Here is a 27,428-nt window from a genome sequence, read left to right on the forward strand (position 1 = left end):
GACAAGGCAGGAGGGAGTGCAGAGACACTGAAGGGGAGCACAAGAGAGGGAGGGGTAGTAGGAGGGGAAAGCCGCTCAGGAGAGGGGAGGGGGAGGAGAGAGAGCCATGAGGAGGAGACAGGAGGAAGATGGGGTTAGAGTTGGTAGGAAGGGTAGATGTCAGGGCGAAGCTCATCATCTGGGAGGGGTAGATGGTGGAAGTTGCGTTGGAAAAGGAGGTGGAGGGTGTGGAGACTACCGTTCTCATTTCTACTACGCCTAAATACTTTAGTTTTTCTTCGATTTATTCCGTACATGTACTCACTAGACCATTTATTTGCAAACTCTGGGGCGCACCCCCCCCCCCCCACCCATGCCAACTGCCAGTGGGTTACGTGGGGACGTATAAAAGGGGGTGCAGTGGGGCGAGCGGGAACAATGCATTACGTTATGAAGAAATGACTGACCGTAGCTAATCCGACAGCTGGAATTCGTAGCGTACGAGTACAGCACCAGGTGTAGAAGTATGAAAGCGGAATTTCCCTATAGATGGTGCTGGCCCACAGTGCAGGGCTTGGGAGACTGCATCTGCAGCGCCATCTGTTTCCTGTAACGGCTGACGACAAATGTCAACACACAGTAATCCAAATTCCATACATCTGTATGTGTTTCAAACCCGTACACTTGTCAAGTTTTGTGCCAACGAACTACAATTTGTGGACAGCATTGGTTTTCTGTTATCATTTGAAGGGAACTGCTAAAGAACTGCATCTACTGCTTTCGGCGAACATGCTCTTGGGAAAACACGCAGTTTTGAGTGGTTCAAAAAATTCAAAAGTGGTGATTTTCACGTGAAAAATGACAAGCTCGGGAAACGACCGATAAAGTTCAAAGACAACGAATCGCGCGGCCCCTCCCGCCGGAGGTTTGAGTTCTCCCTCGGGCATGGGTGTGTTTGTGTTGTCCTTACCGTAAGTTAGTTTAAGTAGTGTATAAGTCTAGGGACCGATGACCTCAGCTGTTTGGTCCCTTAGGAATTCATACACATTTGAACATTTGAACAATGGCTTGACGGCACGACTGAGGTTCTAAAAATTCAAAAATTAACATGTGCTATTGATCAGAAAACGTGTAAGTGAGAAATTCAATGTGAATTTTCTACATTGCCTAGACGTAATTTTTAACTACGTATAACGTCCCTTAAATCACAGTGGGATAGCTCAAGCAATGCATGCATGTTAAGAAACAACTTGGATAAAGTGACCGTACGTCTGAATTAACAGAACGATCTAGCTGCAGTTTCCAGGAAAGGTGTTGGAAGACAGGGGTCTATGTTCTATATTGACCTGTCAGTTGGACAAAAGGGTGTTGTGCAAATATACTTGCAGCTCCGTCACGGTATTCAATATGTAGGCTTTCCTGCTGCTCTCACCGCGGGAGGTTCTCAACAGTCGTAAACACGTGTACCAGAGAACAACGAGCGAACTGCTGGGTGAAATATAAACGGCAGAGCTCAAGGAGAACAGCGTAAAGCACTCCTTGTTCACGCCCACAAGACATATATAGGGTCTTACGACAGACCTACGTCAGACTGGAGTCGCGGACCACAAGACGTATAGCTACAGCTTTACACTTCACCTGAGACGCTTAATTGAAACTTTCGGGTAACTAGAGATCTGCTGTCTCGAAAAGCTTTACTGTCGGACTGTCAGACAGGGCTGCATAGAGCTGCACCCTCATATCAGTGAGACAGCAGAGCGGCGCTTGTCTTCCAGTCTACATCTACATACTGTATACACACATGCACCGCAACCACAGTACGGTGTGTGACGAAGGGTACCCTGTACCACTCTACTAGCCATTATTTCCTCTCGTATTTCACTTGGGAAAACCTACCGGTTAAAACCGGTGCTAGTATTTCAGTTCTGAATAACCGGTGTTTTTCAGTATTATTTTGGTTTGTTAGAACAGGTGATTTTTATTTTTTACTAATAATGGGGTAAAAAATCTAAATATCAATTGGCAATAGCAGAAGTGCTAAAAAAATTTTTAATAAATATTTTTTAAAAAACGAGTAACTTTTATTCGTAAAATTTGCGAAGATATGATATATTGTTATTATAAAAAATGGGAAAAACGATCAGTCCTGTGATTACGTAGGCTTTCCCGGCGTAATAAGTCTTGAAAGTCTCTTCGGGTTTGCTGCCGGATCCTAAAATCAACTTGACTCGATATTTCGGCGATCCAACTGGTCGCCATCTTCAGGAAAATGCTGCTTCTGCTGATGAGTCAGTTCTCAGCGGGACTCATCAGCAGAAGCAGCATTTTCCTGAAGATGGCGACCAGTTGGATCGCCGAAATATCGAGTCAAGTTGATTTTAGGATCCGGCAGCAAACCCAAAGAGACTTTCACGATCAGTGCTATTTTAATAACAATGTCGACAAAACGGTGCAACAAACACGTAGCACAAGAATTGGTACAGCACTGCTGAGACAATGATGCAAATGTTACCATGTGGCATGGCCTCTTACATCGTACACGTGAACATGAAGTGTGTAACACTTGCCCCTCCAGTACGCATGGTAATTTTTCACTGTTTGTAACAACAACAACGCTCTACTATTGTACATATAATATATTTTTCTTCTGATTTTCGATAAACTAGTGTAATCGATGTTCTGATTTCATTTCTTTTTTGTTTCATGTCGTTGTGTTAAGAAAACTGTAAACAAATTTCGATGTGAATATTAAAGTTTATGTCAAATGTCAAACAATATTGTAACAGAAATGAAGTGTAAGAAACTTTGGAACTATTGTAAGATGTTTAAAATTGTAATTGTACGTCTGGTCCATACGTAGGCAATGTATTAGGATATGTAGAATGCAAAACCTCGGGTGAATACCCGGTCTGTAAGGGAACGGTAAAAGGAGGATGGCTGGCGAGCGCGGGAAAATGCACACGGGCGCTGCACGGCATAACGGGCTTAGCAGTAGTAGTCGGAGTTGGGCATTGGTCTGAGCAACACGTTCTGGAGCGAGGAGGCTCTCCTAGAAGACGTAGTTTCATTTAGCCTCGGATATGCCGTTCCAACGCCCATACAGCATGGCAAAATCCCATAGGCACTAAATGGAAAAGTATTGCGACGCTAAGAAGAAGTAAAGTGCCGATACATCAAGAGCCATTGCTGTGGTTGTATGTGTGCTCTGTGCCTCGCCATCTCGCCGCCCGCCAACCGCCGCATCGATACGAACAGGTTGAAACTTTCAGTACTGTATTCGTGTGGACCAGTGTTACTTTTGTTCCATACTGTTCAATAACAACTAAAATTTTACCAGAACTGTCCTATCATTTAATTATCCTCACAACTAACCTAGACAGGGTACTTTCCAAATGTTGTGCAATCCGAGTGTCCCGAAATGAAACATTAAAGTTTGTGTTAATAATAATTACCTGCAGACCTAGCTATGTTAGAATGATGTTTAAAGAACTGTTTTGTTAATGAACTTATAGATGAATAAAGAAGGTCTGACAAAGTTGGAAGATAATTTTGATATTGATTGAGTAATGAAGTTTAATTATTTCGAGACAGATATAATGGTATTTAAATGAGTAGCAAAATAGACAAAAAGAGTAGTAACTCATATACTGGAAATCTTGAGCACATAATGATTTCAGTAACCAAATTTTTTAATACAGTGATCATAACAGTTTCAGCCCCCTCCCCCTTTTTTTATTCGTTTGAATTCTGAAGTGTTCTAAACTGATTTGACCAGAAAAGTTAAAGTCAATATAAAAAACCAAAATTTATCAGTGTTTTATCTTTATCAAAATTGATAGTGTGTGTGTGATTCGAAAGTGCTATTTCTAGGGTAACCTATGCCCGATTTTAATCAGATCTATATACAGTACGAAGTTTTGTAGTAAACATTATAGTGTAGTGTTATGTATTTATGGTTTATACATATCAGTACAGAAAGTAAAATTATCAGTTCAGTAGAATTTCTGGTTCTAAAATTTACCATATTATGCAGTGTTATTACGTGTTGCTTTCCACGAATATCTGCCAACTTGTACAGGGAAGAAAATCAGTTAATGCCTAATTAGGCTGGCGACCGTATTATTAACAAATTGGTAGCATCTTCTGTGTTGTTTCTTGTCCGTCCTGACGTGTAGTTGCATTTCGGACTTGCTTGACGTATCATTGTTATTACAGGGTGGGTGTAAGTCTGATTTGCCTCCATTCAAGTACACGCGGTCAATATCTATACCAAAATCCTTTCTCATAATGTGAAACCCGTCAACTTACCATAGTACAGGCTTTAAAGAGTATCGTGTGCCAATGCGCGCGCACGTTACATGTTGTCGTCGTATATAAGTTGTATTATATAATGGTAACATCGCTAGTCAGGAAATATTTTACAAAGTACGGTGTCAATGAAGTACAATGCTCCAATTGCTTTAAAAGATTAAAATTGTGAGGAGCCGCAACAAACTTGCGACGTCACATCAGGAGAAAATCAAAAACAATTTTTTCATAGTTTATAGTAAATGTAGGAAGTAGCTGATCTACTGCCTGTGTCTACATTGTATCTGCCCGTAGCTCTTGAAAACGGAAAAATCAGCACGAAAAACATTCATCAACTTCAGGTATCATCCTTTGGCAGTGGCTACTTGCCGGCCGGTGAGGCCGAGCGGTTCTAGGCGCTTCATCTGGAACCGTGCGACCGCTACGGTCGCAGGTTCGAATCCTGCCTCGGGCATGGATGTGTGTGATGTCCTTCGTTTAGTTAGGTTTAAGTAGTTCTAAGTTCTAGGGGACTGATGACCTCAGATGTTAAGTCCCATAGTGCTCAGAGCCATTGTCTAAGTGAGACGCTAACAACTGCTTATCTCACCTTCCTAGCAGAAACACTCTCCTACCCAGTATTGTGCTGATTTCATTGAACACACTCGGATGGCTATAATATTACCCCTGCGCTCGTCGGGCGAGACATAAGTTGGAAGAATTAGTACGGTTTATGACTCGCGTCAGTATTCGAGCCCTCTAAATTTGTGATTTTTCTGTCCGCGGTGGACAGCGAAACTATACGGGGATCTTTCACTGTAATTCGTCTAGCATTTATGTGGCACTGCTCTGATTAAATACGCCTTTAACTGTGGCACCGAGCGAGGTGGCGCAGTGAGTGGTTAACATGGTGGCTGAAAATGGCTTACAAGTTCGTGGCGCCCTCCACCAGTAATGCTGGAATCCAGTATCGTGTTGGTGCGCCCTTAGCCTTGTGTGTAGTTGACAGACATCTATCCAGACCACCACGCAGGTATTCCACACTGCATCAGGATCCACTGCAAGTACAATGACAGTTAGGCGGGAGGTTAGAAAACTTGGATTTCATTGCTCATCACGCCTGTAAATGCCAAACGATTCCTCGCTTGGTGTAAGGAGCGCAAAAATTGGACGATTGAACAGAAGTTATATGAAATTGGAGGTATGCATATACCTACAGGGTTATTACAAATGATTGAAGCGATTTCACAGCTCTACAATAACTTTATTATTTGAGATATTTTCAAAATGCTTAGCACACACATACAAAAACTCAAAAACTTTATTTAGGCATTCACAAATGTTCGATATGAGCCCTTTTAGTGATTCGGCAGACATCAAGCCGATAATCAAGTTCCCCCCACACTCGGCGCAGCATGTCCCCATCAACGAGTTCGAAAGCATCGTTGATGCGAGCTCGCAGTTCTGGCACGTTTCTTGGTAGAGGAGATTTAAACACTGAATCTTTCACATAACCCCACAGAAAGAAATCGCATGGGGTTAAGTCAGGAGAGCGTGGAGGCCATGACATGAATTGCTGATCATGATCTCCACCACGACCGATCCATCGGTTTTCCAATCTCCTGTTTAAGAAATTCCGAACATCATGATGGAAGTGCGGTGGAGCACCATCCTGTTGAAAGATGAAAGCGGCGCTGTCGGTCTCCAGTTGTGGCATGAGCCAATTTTCCGAGGGCTACGCGTGAAACTTGCCCGCACGCGTTCAACCGTTTCTTCGCTCACTGCAGGTCGACCCGTTGATTTCCCCTTACAGAGGCATCCAGAAGCTTTAAACTGCGCATACCATCGCCGAATGGAGTTAGCAGTTGGTGGATCTTTGTTGAACTTCGTCCTGAAGTGTCGTTGCACTGTTATGACTGACTGATGTGAGTGCATTTCAAGTACGACATACGCTTTCTCGGCTCCTGTCGCCATTTTGTCCCACTGCTCTCTCGAGCGCTTTGACGGCAGAAACCTGAAGTGCGGCTTCAGCCGAACAAAACTTTATGAATTTTTCTACGTATCTGTAGTGTGTCGTGACCATATGTCAATGAATGGAGCTACAGTGAATTTATGAAATCGCTTCAATCATTTGTAATAGCCCTGTAATGTTGTCATCTGCATTTTAATCATAACCCTACGCACTGACCTGTGAACGAAGCAACCCTTCTGCTCCCTCACGACGTCTAATGACTACTGAGCTCGCTGATATGGAGTACCTGGAAGTAGGTGGCAGCACAATGCGCCTAATATGCAAAACGTATGTTTTTGGGAATGTCCGGATACTTTTGATAAAATAGTGTACGAACTGTCGATACTGCGTGCAGTAGAAAACAAAAACTGTTCAACCTATTAATTTCAGCCTTTGACCCCCGAAAACTAAACACTTCTTTGGAGCTTATACCCGTAATGTATGAAATTTGTTGGTATTTACTATTTTGTGTAAAGTCATAAAGAGTGAACAAAACTCCGAAAATCGAACTCAAAGTTCGAGTTAGCAACATATCGTCAAATTTAAGCCTATTTCATTGTGGTTAGGTATACGCTCTCATCAATTTAATGTAGTATCGACTGATGTTATCCATATTTCGTTTCAGATAAATCATGACGGTCTACACTACACGCAGTCTGCGAACTTCAAACTTGCAGGCCCTTAATCAAGCCATAATTATGGGCGTCATTTTTTTCTATTGAAAATCCAAAATAAAGTCAAAGTGTGATCAATCATAATCCCGAAACGGATCCTTTGTATGTCTTTTCACTGTCTCAAAAAATTTCATAGCTTTACCTATTTGTTGGTCATTTGAATGAATATTCGGCCTTGAGGCTACGAAGGGAAATGCAGGAAAAGGTCACGCAGAAAATATACCTCGCGCCGTACTGGCGCTGGATTCAGGCAGTGGCAATTGGCCTGTAGACTATGCCGTAGCTGCCGCCGAACTCCACTGCAGTCGGTCGGACTGTGATCTACTGGCATTATAGCCGGGCAGCCAGTAACTTACCTGGAATGCGCTGCTTAAATCGTTTAAGCTACATGAAATTGGATATACACATTTACCTAATATTGTCCTCTGCGTTTTATCATAACTGTACGCAGTGAGTTGTGAACAAAATAACCCCTACACCAGCCAATTCTTCGAGTCGTAGATATTTAGCGCTACCCGTGCAAAACCGGGACAGATCGCTGGCGATAAATAAAGAAATAACTAAGAGTCGATATAGCTCGGATTACCAGCTGTCTACTTTTTAACCAACTGGACTTGGACAAGTCAGTTCACATTCCAAGTTAAGGAGATCCTAAATTATTAAGGTCCGAAAAAAATGTTATGTAGTAGTTAATCGTGTACTTACGCACAGTGGTTGCTTTGCACCTTCACCTTCGAATGTATCGCACCCGACGGCGTATCAGCCTCTGTGCGGTAGGTTCGTATCTGAAAATAATGAACACTCAGTGAGAAACGGAAGTGGATACTGCCACAGCACACTGTATTTAGTCTACATTTACACTCGGCAAACTACTGCAACATGTTTAGCAGAGGGTACTTTTTAACGGTCATATATTAAAGCCAAGGGAAGTGTAATGGTATCAAGTAGAAGTAGAATGTTCGTTTGGAGCGCAACATTGTATGGTAGTGACTCATGGACGGTGAAACATGAACTGTGGTATAACCGGAACAGAAGTGAATCGAAGCATTTGAGATGTGATGCTACAGAAGAATGTTGAAAATTAGGTGGACTGATAAGGTAAGGAATGTGAAGGTTCTACGCAGAAACGGCGAGGGAAGGCTTATGTGAAAGACATTGACAAGGAGGAGGAACAGGATGGTAGGGCATCTGCTCAGACGCCGGGGAATAACTCCCATCGTACTAGAGGGAGCTGTAGACGGTAAAATCTGTAAGGGAAAACAGAGATTGTAGTACAGGGTGTTTCAAAAATGACCGGTATATTTGAAACGGCAATAAAAACTAAACGAGCAGCGATAGAAATACACCGTTTGTTGCAATATGCTTGGGACAACAGTACATTTTCAGGCGGACAAACTTTCGAAATTACAGTAGTTACAATTTTCAACAACAGATGGCGCTGCAAGTGATGTCAAAGATATAGAAGACAACGCAGTCTGTGGGTGCGCCATTCTGTACGTCGTCTTTCTGCTGTAAGCGTGTGCTGTTCACAACGTGCAAGTGTGCTGTGGGCAACATGGTTTATTCCTTAGAACAGAGGATTTTTCTGGTGTTGGAATTCCACCGCCTAGAACACAGTGTTGTTGCAACAAGACGAAGTTTTCAACGGAGGTTTAATGTAACCAAAGGACCGAAAAGCGATACAATAAAGGATCTGTTTGAAAAATTTCAACGGACTGGGAACGTGACGGATCAACGTGCTGGAAAGGTAGGGCGACCGCGTACGGCAACCACAGAGGGCAACGCGCAGCTAGTGCAGCAGGTGATCCGACAGCGGCCTCGGGTTTCCGTTCGCCGTGTTGCAGCTGCGGTCCAAATGACGCCAACGTCCACATATCGTCTCATGCGCCAGAGTTTACACCTCTATCCATACAAAATTCAAACGCGGCAACCCCTCAGCGCCGCTACCATTGCTGCACGAGAGACATTCGCTAACGATATAGTGCATAGGATTGATGACGGCGATATGCATGTGGGCAGCATTTGGTTTACTGACGAAGCTTATTTTTACCTGGACGGCTTCGTCAATAAACAGAACTGGCGCATATGGGGAACCGAAAAGCCCCATGTTGCAGTCCCATCGTCCCTGCATCCTCAAAAAGTACTGGTCTGGGCCCCCATTTCTTCCAAAGGAATCATTGGCCCATTTTTCAGATCCGAAACGATTACTGCATCACGCTATCTGGACATTCTTCGTGAATTTGTGGCGGTACAAACTGCCTTAGACGACACTGCGAACACCTCGTGGTTTATGCAAGATGGTGCCCGGCCACTTCGCACGGCCGACATCTTTAATTTTCTGAATGAATATTTCGATGATCGTGTGATTGCTTTGGGCTATCCGAAACATACACGAGGCGGCGTGGATTGGCCTCCCTATTCGCCAGACATGAACCCCTGTGACTTCTTTCTGTGGGGACACGTGAAAGACCAGGTGTACCGCCAGAATCCAGAAACAATTGCACAGCTGAAGCAGTACATCTCATCTGCATGTGAAGCCATTCCGCCAGACACGTTGTCAAAGGTTTCGGGTAATTTCATTCAGAGACTACGCCATATTATTGCTACGCATGGTGGATATGTGGAAAATATCGTACTATAGAGTTTCCCAGACCGCAGCGCCATCTGTTGTTGACAATTGTAACTACTGTAATTTCGAAAGTTTGTCTGCCTGAAAATGTACTGTTGTCCCAAGAATATTGCAACAAACGGTGTATTTCTATCGCTGCTCGTTTAGTTTGTATTGCCGTTTCAAATATACCGGTCATTTTTGAAACACCCTGTACATGCAGCAAATATTTGACGGCGTAGAATGCAAGTGCTACTCTGAGGGAGAGAGGTTGGTACAGGAGGGGAGTTCGTTTCGGGCAGCATCAATAATGCCCGTTCTTGCTGGAGAGCTGCACGCAAGTCTCGGAGAGTGGTTGGTGGTTGCTGATGCGACGCAGCCTCTCTCCCTGGTGCATCCCAGACATGCTCTGTGGGATTCAGATCGGGAGGGCGAGCTGGCCTCGCCATGCGTGAAATATTTACCGTTTCCAAGAGAACATCGCCACCTGCTCTCTATGCGGTCGAGCATTATCGTCCAGTAGTATGAAGTATGGATCCACATCACTTCGTAACACCGGCGTATGCGATCCCAAGTTGTCGTCACGATACCTGACAGCAGTTAAACCTTGATGATTCACCCACACAATCTCATGAAGAGGTGCACATAATCCCTGTCAACACCATTAGCGATGCTCCTCGATATCGGTCTGTTTCCACAATGCTTGGTTCCTGAAATCGTGTTTCACGTTCCTTGCAGATGCGAATGTTTGGGAAATCTCTGTCCTGACCAAATCGGAACGTCATCTGTGAAAGGAACATTGGCCCACTCTTCGATGTCCAGGAGGTGTGTTGGCGATTCCACTCTATACGTTCCCTTCTGTGAAGACCCTTCAGAGGTACACGTACAAAGGGTTTCCGACAGCATAGGCCACTCTGCCGAAGGCTTCTGTAACCGTGTGCCTCGATACAACACGTGGATGCTGCCAGGTCAAATGCCAGTTGCCGTGCGGTACTAAGGCGATACCGCCGTGCTACTGCAGCCAGATATAATGGTCCTCTCTCTCTCTGATGTTACACATGGTCGACCCTGCCCTGGTCTTCCGCATACAGTTTCGGCCTCTATACACTGCAGCCACATCCGAGAAACAACAGAACGATTCCCATTAAGGGGCTCTGCAACACCCTATACTAGCAATGTTAAAATACCGCTTATAAATTACAACTTTCTTCACAAAGTATTTGAGGTAGGAAGTTGAACTTTTTACAGATTATTTATTGGAATATGGGCTACAACTTAACACAGGGAATTTACAAAATTTTAGTTCAGTTATTAAAGATGATTTTTTTCAATTGTAATGAAAATTCACAACATTTTTTTGCAATTTTTTATTTATATATTCAAAAATATACAGTTTTTTGGAAAAAGGCTGTGTTAAATTATGCAGAAGGTACTGTGTAACATTTACTAAAAGTTTGAAACAAATATGTTTGGAAGATCCTTAGAAAACATGTAACTAGTATGAGAAAATAAAATTTTTGGGAATCGAGCGACAAAGATTGGATTAACTCTTTAGTGCATTCCAGGTCCATAGGATGGATTATCTTCATTCTCTGCAAACTCCTCCTCCAGCTTCCTCTTGTTCCTCCTCCTGTTTACTCTTGCTTGTATTTCTAGACTCTTTACAGCCCTGTCTGCAGCCCGAAGGCGTTCCTTGTCTAAAGCAAGCATCGCTCGTACCATGTTAGAACCTATCTTCATTCCCATATTTCTAAATACCTTGCACCTTACAATGTTGCCATCATTGAAAGTCGCAACAGCAACTTTACTTTTACTCATTATTATACTTCAACAAAACAGACACTCAAGAAACAAAATTAATTACGGATATTTTCGAGATAACGACAGAGTAAATAAACATGAAACAATCGACAATCACACCAGCGATATATATTGAACCATCACAGGTTAGCAACAACACATACTTTATCTCACATCACTAAAATATACCTGATGAACACGGTCGTTAATAATAACACCATTTGACAGCAGTTTAACAGCGCCACAGTGGGTCACGCCCATGTAGAACACATTTCAAAAAAAATTTAAAAATAGTTGTAGTCTTCGGAATTGAATAAATTATATATCTATTAAAAGGTAATAGTCTGCAGATTCAGAAAACGCAAAAAAGTAAAAATTGAACTTTTCATGATTTTGAGCCTTTCCGGAGCGCCTTAAGCCATCGGGTCACATCAGTTTGTGACTGTCCTGCTTCCATTCTTCGTATGGCTATCTACATCTACATCTACACTCCTGGAAATTGAAATAAGAACACCGTGAATTCATTGTCCCAGGAAGGGGAAACTTTATTGACACATTCCTGGGGTCAGATACATCACATGATCACACTGACAGAACCACAGGCACATAGACACAGGCAAAAGAGCATGCACAATGTCGGCACTAGTACAGTGTATATCCACCTTTCGCAGCAATGCAGGCTGCTATTCTCCCATGGAGACGATCGTAGAGATGCTGGATGTAGTCCTGTGGAACGGCTTGCCATGCCATTTCCACCTGGCGCCTCAGTTGGACCAGCGTTCGTGCTGGACGTGCAGACCGCGTGAGACGACGCTTCATCCAGTCCCAAACATGCTCAATGGGGGACAGATCCGGAGATCTTGCTGACCAGGGTAGTTGACTTACACCTTCTAGAGCACGTTGGGTGGCACGGGATACATGCGGACGTGCATTGTCCTGTTGGAATAGCAAGTTCCCTTGCCGATCTAGGAATGGTAGAACGATGGGTTCGATGACGGTTTGGATGTACCGTGCACTATTCAGTGTCCCCTCGACGATCACCAGTGGTGTATGGCCAGTGTAGTAGATCGCTCCCCACACCATGATGCCGGGTGTTGGCCCTGTGTGCCTCGGTCGTATGCAGTCCTGATTGTGGCGCTCACCTGCACGGCGCCAAACACGCATACGAGCACCATTGGCACCAAGGCAGAAGCGACTCTCATCGCTGAAGACGACACGTCTCCATTCGTCCCTCCATTCACGCCTGTCGCGACACCACTGGAGGCGGGCTGTACGATGTTGGGGCGTGAGCGGAAGACGGCCTAACGGTGTGCGGGACCGTAGCCCAGCTTCATGGAGACGGTTGCGAATGGTCCTCGCCGATACCCCAGGAGCAACAGTGTCCCTAATTTGCTGGGAAGTGGTGGTGCGGTCCCCTACGGCACTGCGTAGGATCCTACGGTCTTGGCGTGCATCCGTGCGTCGCTGCGGTCCGGTCCCAGGTCGACGGGCACGTGCACCTTCCGCCGACCACTGGCGACAACATCGATGTACTGTGGAGACCTCACGCCTCACGTGTTGAGCAATTCGGCGGTACGTCCACCCGGCCTCCCGCATGCCCACTATACGCCCTCGCTCAAAGTCCGTCAACTGCACATACGGTTCACGTCCACGCTGTCGCGGCATGCTACCAGTGTTAAAGACTGCGATGGAGCTCCGTATGCCACGGCAAACTGGCTGACACTGACGGCGGCGGTGCACAAATGCTGCGCAGCTAGCGCCATTCGACGGCCAACACCGCGGTTCCTGGTGTGTCCGCTGTGCCGTGCGTGTGATCATTGCTTGTACAGCCCTCTCGCAGTGTCCGGAGCAAGTATGGTGGGTCTGACACACCGGTGTCAATGTGTTCTTTTTTCCATTTCCAGGAGTGTACATTAATACTCCGCAAGCCACCCAACGGTGTGTGGCGGAGGGCACTTTACGTGCCACTGTCATTACCTCCCTTTCCTGTTCCAGTCGCGTGTGGTTCGCGAGAAGAACGACTGTCTGAAAGCCTCCGTGCGCGCTCGAATCCCTCTAATTTTACATTCGTGATCTCCTCGGGAGGTATAAGTAGGGGGAAGCAATATATTCGATACCTCATCCAGAAACGCGCCCTCTCGAAACCTGGCGAGCAAGCTACACCGCGATGCAGAGCGCCTCTCTTGCAGAGTCTGCCACTTGAATTTGCTAAACATCTCCGTAACGCTATCACGGTTACCAAATAACCCTGTGACGAAACGCGCCGCTCTTCTTTGGATCTTCTCTATCTCCTTCGTCAACCCGATCTGGTACGGATCCCACACTGATGAGCAATACTCAAGTATAGATCGAACGAGTGTTTTGTAAGCCACCTCCTTTGTTGATGGACTACATTTTCTAAGGACTCTCCCAATGAGTCTCAACCTGGTACCCGCCTTACCAACAATTAATTTTATATGATCATTCCACTTCCGTACGCATACTCCCAGATATTTTACAGAAGTAACTGCTACCAGTGTTTGTTCCGCTATCATATAATCATACAATAAATGATCCTTCTTTCTACGTATTCGCAATATATTACATTTGTCTATGTTAAGGGTCAGTTGCCACTCCCTGCACCAAGTGCCTATCCGCTGCAGATCTTTCTGCATTTCGCTACGATTTTCTCATGCTGCAACTTCTCTGTATACTACAGCATCATCCGTCAAAAGCCGCATGGAACTTCCGACACTATCTACTAGGTCATTTATATATATTGTAAAAAGCAATGGTCCCACTACACTCCCCTGTGGCACGCCAGAGGTTACTTTAGCGTCTGTAGACGTCTCTCCATTGATAACAACATGCTGTGTTCTGTTTGCTAAAAACTCTTCAATCCAGCCACACAGCTGGTCTGATATTCCGTAGGCTCTTACTTTGTTTATCAGGCGACAGTGCGGAACTGTATCGAACGCCTTCCGGAAGTCAAGAAAAATAGCATCTACCTGGGAGCCTGTATCTAATAGTTTCTGGGTCTCATGAACAAATAAAGCGAGTTGGATCTCACAGGATCGCTGTTTCCGGAATCCATGTTGATTCCTACAGAGTAGATTCTGGGTTTCCAAAAACGACATGATACTCGAACAAAAAACATGTTCTAAAATTCTACAACAGATCGACGTCAGAGATATAGGTCTATAGTTTTGCGCATCTGCTCCTTGACACTTCTTGAAGACTGTGACTACCTGTGCTCTTTTCCAATCATTTGGAACCTTCCGTTCCTCTAGAGACTTGCGGTACACGGCTGTTAGAAGGGGCGCAAGTTCTTTTGCGTACTCTGTGTAGAATCGAATTGGTATCCCGTCAGGTCCAGTGGACTTTCCTCTGTTGAGTGATTCCAGTTGCTTTTCTATTCCTTGGACACTTATTTCGATGTCAGCCATTTTTTCGTTTGTGCGAGGATCGCAAAGTGTCTGGTAGGCGTCTTCTTTGTGCCATACCGCCCCGCCTGTGATTGTATCCACAGACATTGTGGCTGTGGGACTACCCGACACGCACTAGCCTGTTTGATAGGTGTCCTGACTAGAGATGGGGGATGCGCTCTTGAACTAATTCACAGAGTTGAATCTTTCAAAGGAGTGAACAATCAGTGATTCAGAAAAAAAGAACGGTAGCTCCAAACGTTTCCCATGGCAGAGAGAGAGAGATGTAGATGTAGATGTAGAGAGAGAGAGAGAGAGAGAGAGAGAGAGAGAGAGAGAGACGGAGCATATCAGCAGCGCCTCTGCTGGTCACAGCACAGTGCACACGCCACACAACACAGCCAGCGCCGGCCTCTGCCCTGCTTCTACCTTGGCTGCCTGCATTGTGCAGTGCCCCATTGGATTTTGTGTTTTACATATGCCGTGCCGTCTCTGTGCGTCGTCTGCCGCGTGCAGTGTCTGGCGCAGCTTAACTTCACATCGCACTCTGTCGGCGATCTTTTCAGTCGCACGTCCTGTCCTCTGGGCAGTTGATGCGAGCAACAGGACAGAGAGCCACCTAGCGGATAACATAGGAACTACTTGCAACAACCTGCTCGCAAGGGAACGGACGATTTGTCTCGGAGCGTTTGAGTTCACCGCTCCCCCCACCCTCGGAACTCGCCCGCTCAACGCTCACCCCACCGTCTCGACTCTAGCCAGAGCGTTGAGCAAAGCGACTGAGGTGTCACTCTGGTCTCTACTGTCTCAGCTCACGCAGTAATACAGCTCGCGGCTCGACCTGCTCGACTCAGCGCCTCTGCATCGGAGTTCGTCCCTACTGGATATTGTTCTTCGTAGTAATACCACTATGTATATTACATTATTATGTTATGGATACATCATTTGTTTTTATTTTATTTTTATTTGTTTAAACTGATCAGATTAGGTTCCTGACGACTCCTCTTACTATAGGATTTTTATTGTGGACACTCGAATTTATGCTTTAATTACGAGCGAACCGATAAACGTATTGTAAAATGTGATACACCAAGATTTTCCTTGTTTTATTCTGCGTAAGGCTATATGCAGCACTTTTGTTTTACAGTCAAATTTATATTTTTTTTCTTATTCTGGTACGGATTTTGCGATTTTAGGCGTCTTCAGAAGGAAACGTTCACTTTAAAAATATATGGCTTGCGATGTATTTGTACGAGGTTAATGAAATTTTAATACATTATAGCCAAATATATTGTTAATGCAAATCTCAAGTTACAACATTTTCCGATCACCCAAAAAACCACGATAGTGCAAAATAAATCAATAATCAAAAACTTTGTCATATCGTGGAAATTTCAATAAACAATACAAAATTCTTACTCATTATCTGTGTTACTTCAAAATAGGATCAAATAAGATCAAAATACAGGTATAGTACTGGAATAAACCAAGTTTAAAGGGCAATGTGCCTTCCATTTATTTTCTATTGTAAATGAGTGGTGAGTCATGAAAAAGAGCTAATTCATTTCAGGGAGTGAACAGTTCTGATCCGATCTCTGAAAAGAACAGTTTTGCCCATCTCTAGTCCTGCCGTCATCGTAGTTGTGGTTGTCCGTCGACCGGACTGCCACCTTCCGTGCAGAACATAATTGTACGGACATCTGTTGACAGTTTGTGCGATTATACCGTGAATTAGACACAATACAGGGAAACAGAGGTTTGTTGCTTTAATTTTGGACACTAGTGTAGATGTAGATGTAGACGTAGATGTAAATGTTGGTTGAACGGGATATGAAATGAAGGACAACCCAGGACATGTTGGAGACAACTGTGAAGCCGCAACGTGAAGTAATACCTAGACCATGAAGTGCAGAAGAAGAAGTAGAAACAGAACAACAACAAATCACGCTGTACCTCATGGAAATCTGAGGGAAGGGTTCGGGTGTGGTGAATGCCTGCAGAACGTTACCTGCTGTCATGTGTAATGCCAAAAAGAACCCACTGGGCGCATTAACGCCCCCCTTTCCCCACTCGGGGAGGCGAACCAGTCCCGGATCGAATTCGTCTCGGGGATTAGCTATGAGGGCTGGTGATGTGTTGCAGCTTGGGTCTACATCTACATCTACGTACTTACTCTGCTATTCACAATAAAGTGCCTGGCAGAGGGTTCAATGAACCATCTTCAAGCTGTCTCTCTACCGTTCCACTCTCGAACGGCGCGCGGGAAGGACGAGCACTTACATTATTCTGTGCGAGCCCTGACTTCTCTTACTTTATCGTGATGATCATTTCTCCCTATGTAGGTGCGTGCCAACAGACTGTTTTCGCAATCGGAGGAGAAAACTTATGACTGAAATTTCATAAGATTCCGTCGCAACGGCCTTTGTTTTAATGATTGCCACTCCAATTCACACATCATGTCTGTGGTACTGTCTCCCCTATTTCACGATAATACAAAACGAGCTGTCCTTCTTTGTAGTTTCTCGATGTCATCCGCCAGTCCCACCTGATGCGGATCCCACACCGTACAGCAATACTCCAAAATAGGGCGGACAAGAGTGATGTAGGCAGCTTCTTTAGTTGGCCTGTTCCACCTTATAAGTGGTCTGCCAATGAATCGCAGACTTTGGTTTCCTCTACCCACAACGTTATCTATGCGATCTTTCCAATTTCGGTTATTTGTAATTGCAATCCCTAAGTACTCGTATTTAGTTGAACTTACAGCCTTCAGATTTGTGTGACTTATCGTGTAATCGACATTTAGCTGAGTTCTTTTAGTACTCATGTGAATAGCTTCACACTTTTCTTTATTCAGTGTCAATTGCCACTTTTCGCACCCTAAAGATATCTTATCTAAATCGTTTTGCAAGTCGTTTTGATCATGTGATGACTTTACAAGACGGTAAGTGACAGCGTCATCTGCAAACAATCTAAGACGGCTACTCAGATTGTCTCCTATGTCGCTAATATAGATCAGGAACAATAGAGGGCCTATAACACTTCCTTGGGGAACGCCGGACATTACTTCTGTTTTACCCGATGACTTTCCGTCCGGAAATCTAAAAATGTCGAATCAGTTTGACATCCCCGGTCGATAGCACTCATTACTTCATGCGTATAAAGAGCTAGTTGTGTTTCACAAGAACGATATTTTCTGAATCCGAGCTATGTATCAATAACTCGTTTTCTTCGAGGTACTTCATACTGTTCGAAACCAGTGTATGTTCCAAAAGCCTATTGCAAATCGACATTATTGATATGGGCCTGTATTTCAGCGGGTTACTCCTATTTTCCTTTTTGGGTATTGGTGTGACTTGAGCAATTTTCCAGTCTTTAAGTACGGATCTTTCTGCGAGCGAGTGGTTGTATACAATTGCTAAATATGGAGCTATTGTATCAACCTCATCTGGACCGGAGGCCTTCCCTTATTTAGTGATTTAAGCAGCTTTGCTTCACCGAGGATGTCTATTTCTATGTTTCTTATCTTGGCAGTTGTTCTTGACTGGAATTCTGGAATATTTACTTCGTTTTCTTTGGTGAAGGAGTTTCTGAAAACCGTGTTTAAGGGGACCTGGATGTGAAAATGACCGAAAAATAGAAAAAAATTGTCTCCATCAGAAAGACAAATTTTTCCCATTTCCAGAAATGTGTGCATTATGAACTTTGTAATTGTTTATTTGTTCTTAAACGCTCTTTGAACAAAAGTCTGTACACCAGCCACGTTTCCTTTCAGTTCACTGTCGCAGTGCCACTGTCATGCAAACAATAAAGTCAATGTACAGGGACTTTGCGGATACAAAATTATTTAGCAGATGTTAACATGGCCACGCGCAGATCCACAATAAGAATTTCAACAGTTGTGTGTTGCAACAAGTACCAAAACAGTGTTTGTTGGAAGGACGGCACTCACAATAGGTGTGATGGATGCTGTCATCTGTTTCAATGATGGTGCAATTAGCAGGACAAAAATAACGAACAAATTGGTCATCTAACCAGGAAATAATATGATAGTTACTCCGACTGCCATAGATCGTCAGCGAGTAGTTGAAGCTGAAAGGCTGCGGAGACCACCACTGAAGAGATCAGAGTAAGGAAACGACTCCTGAAAAAGTGTACAGGATAAAAAAAACAGCTGGCCAGTAAGAATATGCTGCTGGAATGTTCTGAAAGAGGCATACGGCGAGTCAAAAGCACTGTGAACAGCCTTTCTTCATTTTCTCGAAACTACATTTCCCGAACTTTAGGTACATATATCTTCACTATGGTTTGAGCTATGTTCACCAAATTTCTCCCAAGTGAATAATGGTATAGTCTCATTGTATTATGCCTAATACATTGCAGAAAACCGAGCGAGGTGGCGCAGTGGTCAGACACTGGACTCGCATTCGGGAGGACGACGGTTCAATCCTGCGTCCGACCGTCCTGATTTAGGTTTTCCGTGATTTCCCTACATCGCTCCAGGCAAATGCCGGGATGGTTCCTTTGTAAGTGCGCGGCCGACTTCCTTCCCTAATCCGATGAGACCGATGACCTCGCTGACTGGTCTCCTTCCCCAAACAACCCAACCAACCCATTGCAGAAAATTTCTATGTTTGTCATTCTGGATATACTTTTAGCGGTAATTTCAGAACAAAGTAATTATGTGGTATAATAAAGATTTTTCTGTTTCCTCAGGTGCACTACAAACTACAAAACGAGAGGCATAATGTGTTCCTATGAATGTTGACAGCAGCCTGCCACAGTATGAATGCTGTCAGACTGATGATGCACCAGAAAATAGTACTAGAAATGAAACGAGTGCTATAAAACCATCTATTAGACAAAATGTTGTAATTCTTAAACTATAACTGACAGTTTAATAAATTTCCTTGTACAGCTTCAGTTAACGTCATTCAGTGTTGATACAAAACCGCAACTTCCTCCGCATTGCAGGTCACGGATAACGCGCACCGAAAACGAAGCATAAAAACACAGGCCGTTCACGTCCATGTCCCCTTAATAATTCTGCTTTAATGGCACTGACGTCAGTGACTGCGCCGTTGTTATCGCGCAGTGAAGGTATTGGCTGTTGATATACTTTCCGGGATGTGAGGTCGTGGTCCAAGAACTTTTCTGCTCCTTACGTTTCGTCCAGGACTGCGCTGGACTTCCTCAGAGGCGCTGCTCCGCTGAGTCTTGCCGACTGACTGGTCGGGTGTCTGAGAGCGACTTATACATTGCGAGAAAGGGGGGCGTGGATCAAGTGACACGTGATGAGCAGTGGTAATCCATAGCAAAGATAAGGTTGACTATCGATTACCACCTTGTCAAAGATAAAAATTGTTAGAAATTTTGTAGAGCCACTGTCCATATATCGCTAACTTTCATAGCCTCCTCTTTCCTACTAAAATTATCGTGATGTTTATAAATTTCGATAGCTTCTGTATAAAGCCGTGGATACTAATTTAACGTTGTAGATAAAACTTCGGTATCCGAAAACTTCACTTGGTGGTTGCCTGGTTGAAGAGCGTGTTCCGGTACAGCTGACTTTTCTATTTTTCCAAGTCGACAAAGACTTTTATGCTCTTTCAGTCGCGTGTTTACGCTTCTTTTGGTGGTACCAATGTAAACTTTACCACAGGTACATGGAATTTTATACACACCACATGTCGACAGGGGAGGGCGTTTATCCTTCACAGATCGTAGTACTTGACTTATTTTCTTTGATGGTTTAAAGATCGGTTTTATGTCATGTTTTCGTAAAATCTTACCGATCCGATCTGTTACTTTTTTAATAAAAGGGAGAACTACTGTATTTTTCTGTCACCCGGTCGTGAAAGCCTTCATTCTACAAGTGAAGGTATTGTTTGCGTCTTGCCACTTGTGTGCTTTGTGTGTGACCAGAATCTCTTTGGGTATTCTGCCAGATTCCGAGTCAGGGTTTCGTTGTGGAAATGATTGAAAGCATCTCGCATTGAAGTCGCGCTATATTTCGAACTTCTGGTTTCCCACAGGTAAGTACCTGGCAGATAACGAAGTCTCGTCTCAGATGCAAACTATGCAAACATTTAGAAAAACATTGTCTAACTTGAACATTAGATTTAGTCTACAGGTAGAGATACAGGGTGGACTGGAGGCCTCAAGAAGGGATTTGACACGCGGCTAACATTGCCAACACCCGTGTAAACAGTTCTAATGCCATTGACAAACGGGAAAAGGCAGAGAACAAGGTGCGTAGGGCAAACAATGAAGTGCGGAGGACGTGGTGTTACGGTATGGGAGTATTATTCGTGGTTTGATTGGCTGGTTGATGTGGCGGAGGGGACCAAACAGCGAGGTCATCGCTCCCATCGGATTAGGGAGGGATGGGGAAGGAAGTCGACGACCGTGCCCAACGGCCCAACGATGCCGGCATTTGCCTGAAGCGATTTAGGGGAATCACAGAAAACGTAAATTAGGATGGCTGGACGCGGGTTTGAACCGTCGTCCTCCCGAATAAGAGTCCAGTGTGCTAACTACTGCGCCACCTCGCTCGATCTCGTTGTTGGGACGTGGTCCCCTATAGTGCTTAAGAAAATACTAAATGCGGAAGGATATGAATACATTTTACCATATTCTGTACTGCGTGCAATACACTCCTGGAAATGGAAAAAAGGACACATTGACACCGGTGTGTCAGACCCACCATACTTGCTCCGGACACTGCGAGAGGGTTGTACAAGCAATGATCACACGCACGGCACAGCGGACACACCAGGAACCGCGGTGTTGGCCGTCGAATGGCGCTAGCTGCGCAGCATTTGTGCACCGCCGCCGTCAGTGTCAGCCAGTTTTCCGTGGCATACGGAGCTCCATCGCAGTCTTTAACACTGGTAGCATGCCGCGACAGCGTGGACGTGAACCGTATGTGCAGTTGACGGACTTTGAGCGAGGGCGTATAGTGGGCATGCGGGAGGCCGGGTGGACGTACCGCCGAATTGCTCAACACGTGGGGCGTGAGGTCTCCACAGTACATCGATGTTGTCGCCAGTGGTCGGCGGAAGGTCCACGTGCCCGTCGACCTGGGACCGGACCGCAGTGACGCACGGATGCACGCCAAGACCGTAGGATCCTACGCAGTGGCGTAGGGGACCGCACCGCCACTTCCCAGCAAATTAGGGACACTGTTGCTCCTGGGGTATCGGCGAGGACCATTCGCAACCGTCTCCATGAAGCTGGGCTACGGTCCCGCACACCGTTAGGCCGTCTTCCGCTCACGCCCCAACATCGTGCAGCCCGGCTCCAGTGGTGTCGCGACAGGCGTGAATGGAGGGACGAATGGAGACGTGTCGTCTTCAGCGATGAGAGTCGCTTCTGCCTTGGTGCCAATGATGGTCGTATGTGTGTTTGGCGCCGTGTAGGTGAGCGCCACAATCAGGACTGCATACGACCGAGGCACACAGGGCCAACACCCGGCATCATGGTGTGGGGAGCGATGTCCTACACTGGCCGTACACCACTGGTGATCGTCGAGGGGACACTGAATAGTGCACGGTACATCCAAACCGTCATCGAACTCATCGTTCTATCATTCCTAGACCGGCAAGGGAAATTGCTGTTCCAACAGGACAATGCACGTCCGCATGTATCCCGTGCCACCCAACGTGCTCTAGAAGGTGTAAGTTAACTACCCTGGCCAGCAAGATCTCCGGGTCTGTCCCCCATTGAGCATGTTTGGGACTGGATGAAGCGTCGTCTCACGCGGTCTGCACGTCCAGCACGAACGCTGGTCCAACTGAGGCGCCAGGTGGAAATGGCATGGCAAGCCGTTCCACAGGACTACATCCAGCATCTCTACGATCGTCTCCATGGGAGAATAGCAGCCTGCATTGCTGCGAAAGGTGGATATACACTGTACTAGTGCTGACATTGTGCATGCTCTGTTGCCTGTGTCTATGTGCCTGTGGTTCTGTCAGTGTGATCATGTGATGTATCTGACCCCAGGAATGTGTCAATAAAGTTTCCCCTTCCTGGGACAATGAATTCACGGTGTTCTTATTTCAATTTCCAGGAGTGTATATACAAATACAGAAGATTTATAAATCTGTCAGTCTTCAATACAATGTCTAGTCAAAAGATGTCGAGCCCTGGCTACTATGGAAGTCTCTGAATGTTATTCAAATGCCAAATACATAAAGAGGGGTCAATGTCAGAATGTTCGAACTGAAGTACATCCGTCGCTGGAGCTCCTGAGAGGGGATGTTTGCACTCATTGGCAGCGGCATAATCGTTCGTGGTAGCCCCCTCGTGCCGCCGTTGCGGCTGTAGGCAACGCTGCGTCGTAATTGGCCGCGCGCGTATCTGAAAGTGCGGCAGATACCGCAACTTCCTATGAGGAAAACGAATAAATACACTTTTACATAAGAATGTGTTCAGGTGTATCATATCTCTCAGGCTGCTTAACTGAGTGGTAACGTGCTTTCTTACCATACAGCGGGCCCAGGTTCGATTCCGGGCCGGGTTGTAGACTTTCTTCGCTCGAGGACTAGATGTTGTGTTGTCCTCATCATCCTGTCCGCAGTCAGGGTCTCCCGGCCATCAATGCAACACGATCACATTTCATTTTTTGTAGTATACCTTCCCTTGGAAATGTTGCATGATGGCTGGTTGTCAATTGAGGAGAGCACATCTGCAAACCGAAAGCTTCAGAACTTTACGACTATTTCTGGACGAGTGGCTCGAAGCGGAACTGCAGTGGAAGACGCCGTTGCTTTGCATCATTTTATTTCGAGCCATTTTAAAAGTTTCCACACCTTTGACTCTTAGTCGAGTTACATTCCAGAGACGTTTCTGGGCGCAATCCAAACTTCTCTGTAGTCATTTTCGTTCTTCACGGTAACTATCAGAAAACACAAAAGATGAGGTCACTATTTTATGAGGCCCTACTTCTGCGACAGATTTTACCTAGACCGTACGTGAATATCAGATCTTATTGAATTGATTAGATAATGCGTATCTTGAGAATTAATTCAAGACCAATGCTTTATTTATCTTTGCGATGTAGCACTGCGGAACGCATTGGCTGATGCAAGTTTTATTGTCAATAAAAGCATATGTAATTGTTATTGAATATTCGTGTGAATTATTTACTTGTCCTCATCACTGAAATATTTAAAACAGGAAATAGATTATCTAGAAAAAGTTGAATAAACGTAAATTTCATATACAGTTTCGTCATCTTATTTGGAAGGCAGAATTTCATAGTCAGTGCTCCAACAAAATTTTATTTTGATGATATAGGGACCTGCTACAAGTGTCGAATATTAAGGCCTACAATAATTAGTCTTTTCCAATGCCATTTACCGCCAGACAAGACGAATGTTATTCGCGTACTGAATACTAAGAACCGCAAGTAAAGCACTTGTGGAAACAAGTTACATCCTTGTTCTTTCCTACAAGGAAAACGCGTAAATATACGGTTACATAGAAAACATTATAATAGTACCTGGCAAGCGCTGTTATACGAGGGCTATTCGGAAAGTAAGAACGATAGGTCGCGAAATGGAAACCACACTGAAAATCAAAACTGTTTTATTCGCAACAGTTAGCTACAACTTCCAGCTACATAGTCGCCGATCCGACTTAGATGTTTGTCGTAGCGTTGTACCAACTTTACAATACCATCATTATAGAAGGCAGACGCCAGTGCTTTCCACCAATTCTCTACGCTGACCTACAGCTCGTTGTCTGTGCCAAAATGCTGTTTTCGTAGCCAGCGGTTCGTGTGAGCAGAGATGAAACTCAGAGGGAGACAATTACGGGCTGTATTGTGGGTAATCAAACATTTCCAACTGAAAAGGATGCAGGAGCATCTTCATTGCCCCTTCAGAATGCGACTGAGAATTGTCTTGAAGAAGAAAACGCACGACAGTTATGTAATGTTGGTTGCATAGCTTCAGGCGAAATTTCTCTCCAGGCCCTCGTACTTGGCGCGAGACACGATTGTTGTAGGTATCTTTATGTGCGCCCTGTGTGCTCAGAACTACAAAGAACCACGCAACGCGATCGACCGGCATACTAGAGATACTGCCCAACCCACCTGCGCAACACTCAGTCGGATTTTCACTGTGGCTTCTATTTCGCGACAGATCGTTCCTTACTTTACGAATAACCCTAGTCATATCTGAAAATCTAAATTTTCTGGATTTATACGAATATTTCCGAAACAGTGGCTCGATAATGAGTACATGCCAAAAGACATTTTACAGTGGAAGGCGACATTGCTCTGACAACGTTTCCGAAGGATGGAATGGAAGGATAAATACCTTAGTATCAAGAGTTCACCCGAACGTTTACTCATTAGTAAAAAACTTCACCCTTTTTAACGATTAATTTTAAATTTCGATGGGAAAAGAAGAAAGAAATCAGCAATGAAGACTGAAGAAACTTCTGCAAAGGTTTTAAAAAGTCTCCAAGTGGACGCCAACATAAAATCAGTTATGACTTGCGTAACCCAGCGCGTAGTGAAGAGAACGTCACAACCACTGTAGATGACGTAAATACAGAAAAGTAATTTACGCCATACTTATTGGCAATTTTGAAAATGTGTTTAATGGAGGACAAAATAGGACTGCCCTCTCGTGGTTTTCCTAGGAATGTCTCTTGCAATTTGAAAAATATCCGCTAATGAAGACCAACAAGACTACCTCAAAGGCCATTCTTCTCCTAGGGAGTCATCGTAGCATTCCCCATGAGAGACTCTATGAATATAAATCTGTATGGTTGGACACCGAGCACTAAATCGCTGCCATGATAGTGCAGGCATATGTAATGCAAACTTAGGTTGGCGCCTAAGTTCATAGCGTTTTTCCAAAAGTTTAATAAACACAATAATACACAACATGGAGTTTAGTCACCAGTATTATATCCTCCTTCAATATCTACAACAGTCCGCCAACGGTGGGGTAACTTCCAGATTTCGCCACTGCAGAAATCATGTGATTTTGAGGCGAAGAACTCTTTGAACCATGTTCGGAGCGAATTTTCATTCGGAAAGGAAGTCAATTGAAGGTTGTTCGATAAAAAGGTGAAAATCTGACGGCGCCAAATAAGGTGAATAGGATATGAGGAATGCTTTTCAATCCAGCTCCTGTATAGTGCTATGCGTCAATCTAGCAGAACGCAAGCGGGCGTTATCGTGGAGCAGCGTCACTTCACGCAGTCTTCCTGGTCGTTGCTCTTGAACTGCGTCTGCGAGACGTCTCAGTTGTCGATAATAAGTGTCAGCAACGATGGTTATTCCTCGGGAAAGGAATGAGTACATCACACCGTCACTGTTCCACCAGAGTCATGACATCAACTTTTGTGGATGCTCGTAGATATGCGAACGGGGAGTGGCTGCTTTGTTTGGGCTCAACCATTCCCTTATTTTAGCATGTAGACACCATTTCTCGTCACCACTAACGATGCACGATAGGAATGGTCGGTGTTGTTCACGGGCCAGTTGACGTGACCAAGCAGAGATGCAAGTGTTTCTGTGATTTTGGCTTAGAGCATACGGTACCCACACACCCGATTTTTGAACCTTCCCCAATGGATGCAAATATGCCACGTTGGTGGAATGATCACATTTCGACACATTTTACAGTTTCGAGTACAGTGACAGATCATTGTACAGTAATGCGTTTAAACGATCTCCATCACACCCCGAAGGTCTTCTGAACATGGAAGGCCACTAATGTCAAAACAATCCTTCTTAAAATGACAATACCTTTTTTCACCCGTGCTCTGTGCAACGGCATGATCTCCATAAACGGCGCAAATGTTGCTGGCTGCTTCCGCTGCTATCATCCTTCTATCGAACTCACTCAGAAGAATATGTCGGAAATGATACGATTTCTCCACTTGGCTCTTCATTTTCTAGGCAACACAGCTCCACCCAATATCTCCAGGTGATAAAAATGCCAATATGTAGGCTCAAATACCAACAGTGAAGCACAAATAAGATATCCTTAAATAAACCCACCCCCCATGAACCATGGACCTTGCCGTTGGTGGGGAGGCTTGCGTGCCTCAACGATACAGATAGCTGTACCGTAGGTGCAACCACAACGGAGGGGTATCTGTTGAGAGGCCAGACAAACGTATGGTTCCTGAACAGGGGCAGCAGCCTTTTCAGTAGTTGCAGGGCCAACAGTCTGGATGATTGACTGATCTGGCCTTGTAACACTAACCAAAACGGCCTTGCTGTGCTGGTACTGCGAATGGCTGAAAGCAAGGGGAAACTGTAAGGTGTCAGGCAAATCCAACACCTTCCATGAAAACCCTGACATGATAAGCAAATCCAGTAGTATGTCACATAGCTCCGAATAAATCGTGACATTAAATTAACCAAAGTAATACGAGTAACGAGTGAGCAAATGGAATACCACAGACTAACACAAGAATGCCTAAATGCATGTCATACCTTCCCACCGTGAGACAGACGCAGTTCCGAGGGGAGAAACGAGACCAGAAGCCGGGAGCAGAACCGTGTTAAGCGAGAAGGCCCTATGATAAGGGACGGACACCCACGTTGCCAGCTAACCGCTAGGACCACCCCCCAGCCCATTTTAAAAGCTAGAGCCCTCCAGAAGAACAGTATAGATCTTACGATAACACAAAAAGGA

General features: G+C 44.8%; 1 protein-coding gene across 1 annotated transcript in view; it reads right to left on the reverse strand.

The window, feature by feature from the left end:
• Positions 1–27,428, reverse strand: part of LOC126094765 (scoloptoxin SSD14-like) — a 452,119-nt gene that overhangs the window by 321,019 nt on the left and 103,672 nt on the right. The window contains exon 2 of the mRNA XM_049909319.1: positions 7,657–7,736. The gene's annotated coding sequence lies outside the window, so the exon portion shown is untranslated. The remainder of the gene's footprint in view (positions 1–7,656; positions 7,737–27,428) is intronic.

This window comes from Schistocerca cancellata, chromosome 1 (genome assembly GCF_023864275.1).
Source record: "Schistocerca cancellata isolate TAMUIC-IGC-003103 chromosome 1, iqSchCanc2.1, whole genome shotgun sequence".
Taxonomy (NCBI): domain Eukaryota; kingdom Metazoa; phylum Arthropoda; class Insecta; order Orthoptera; family Acrididae; genus Schistocerca; species Schistocerca cancellata.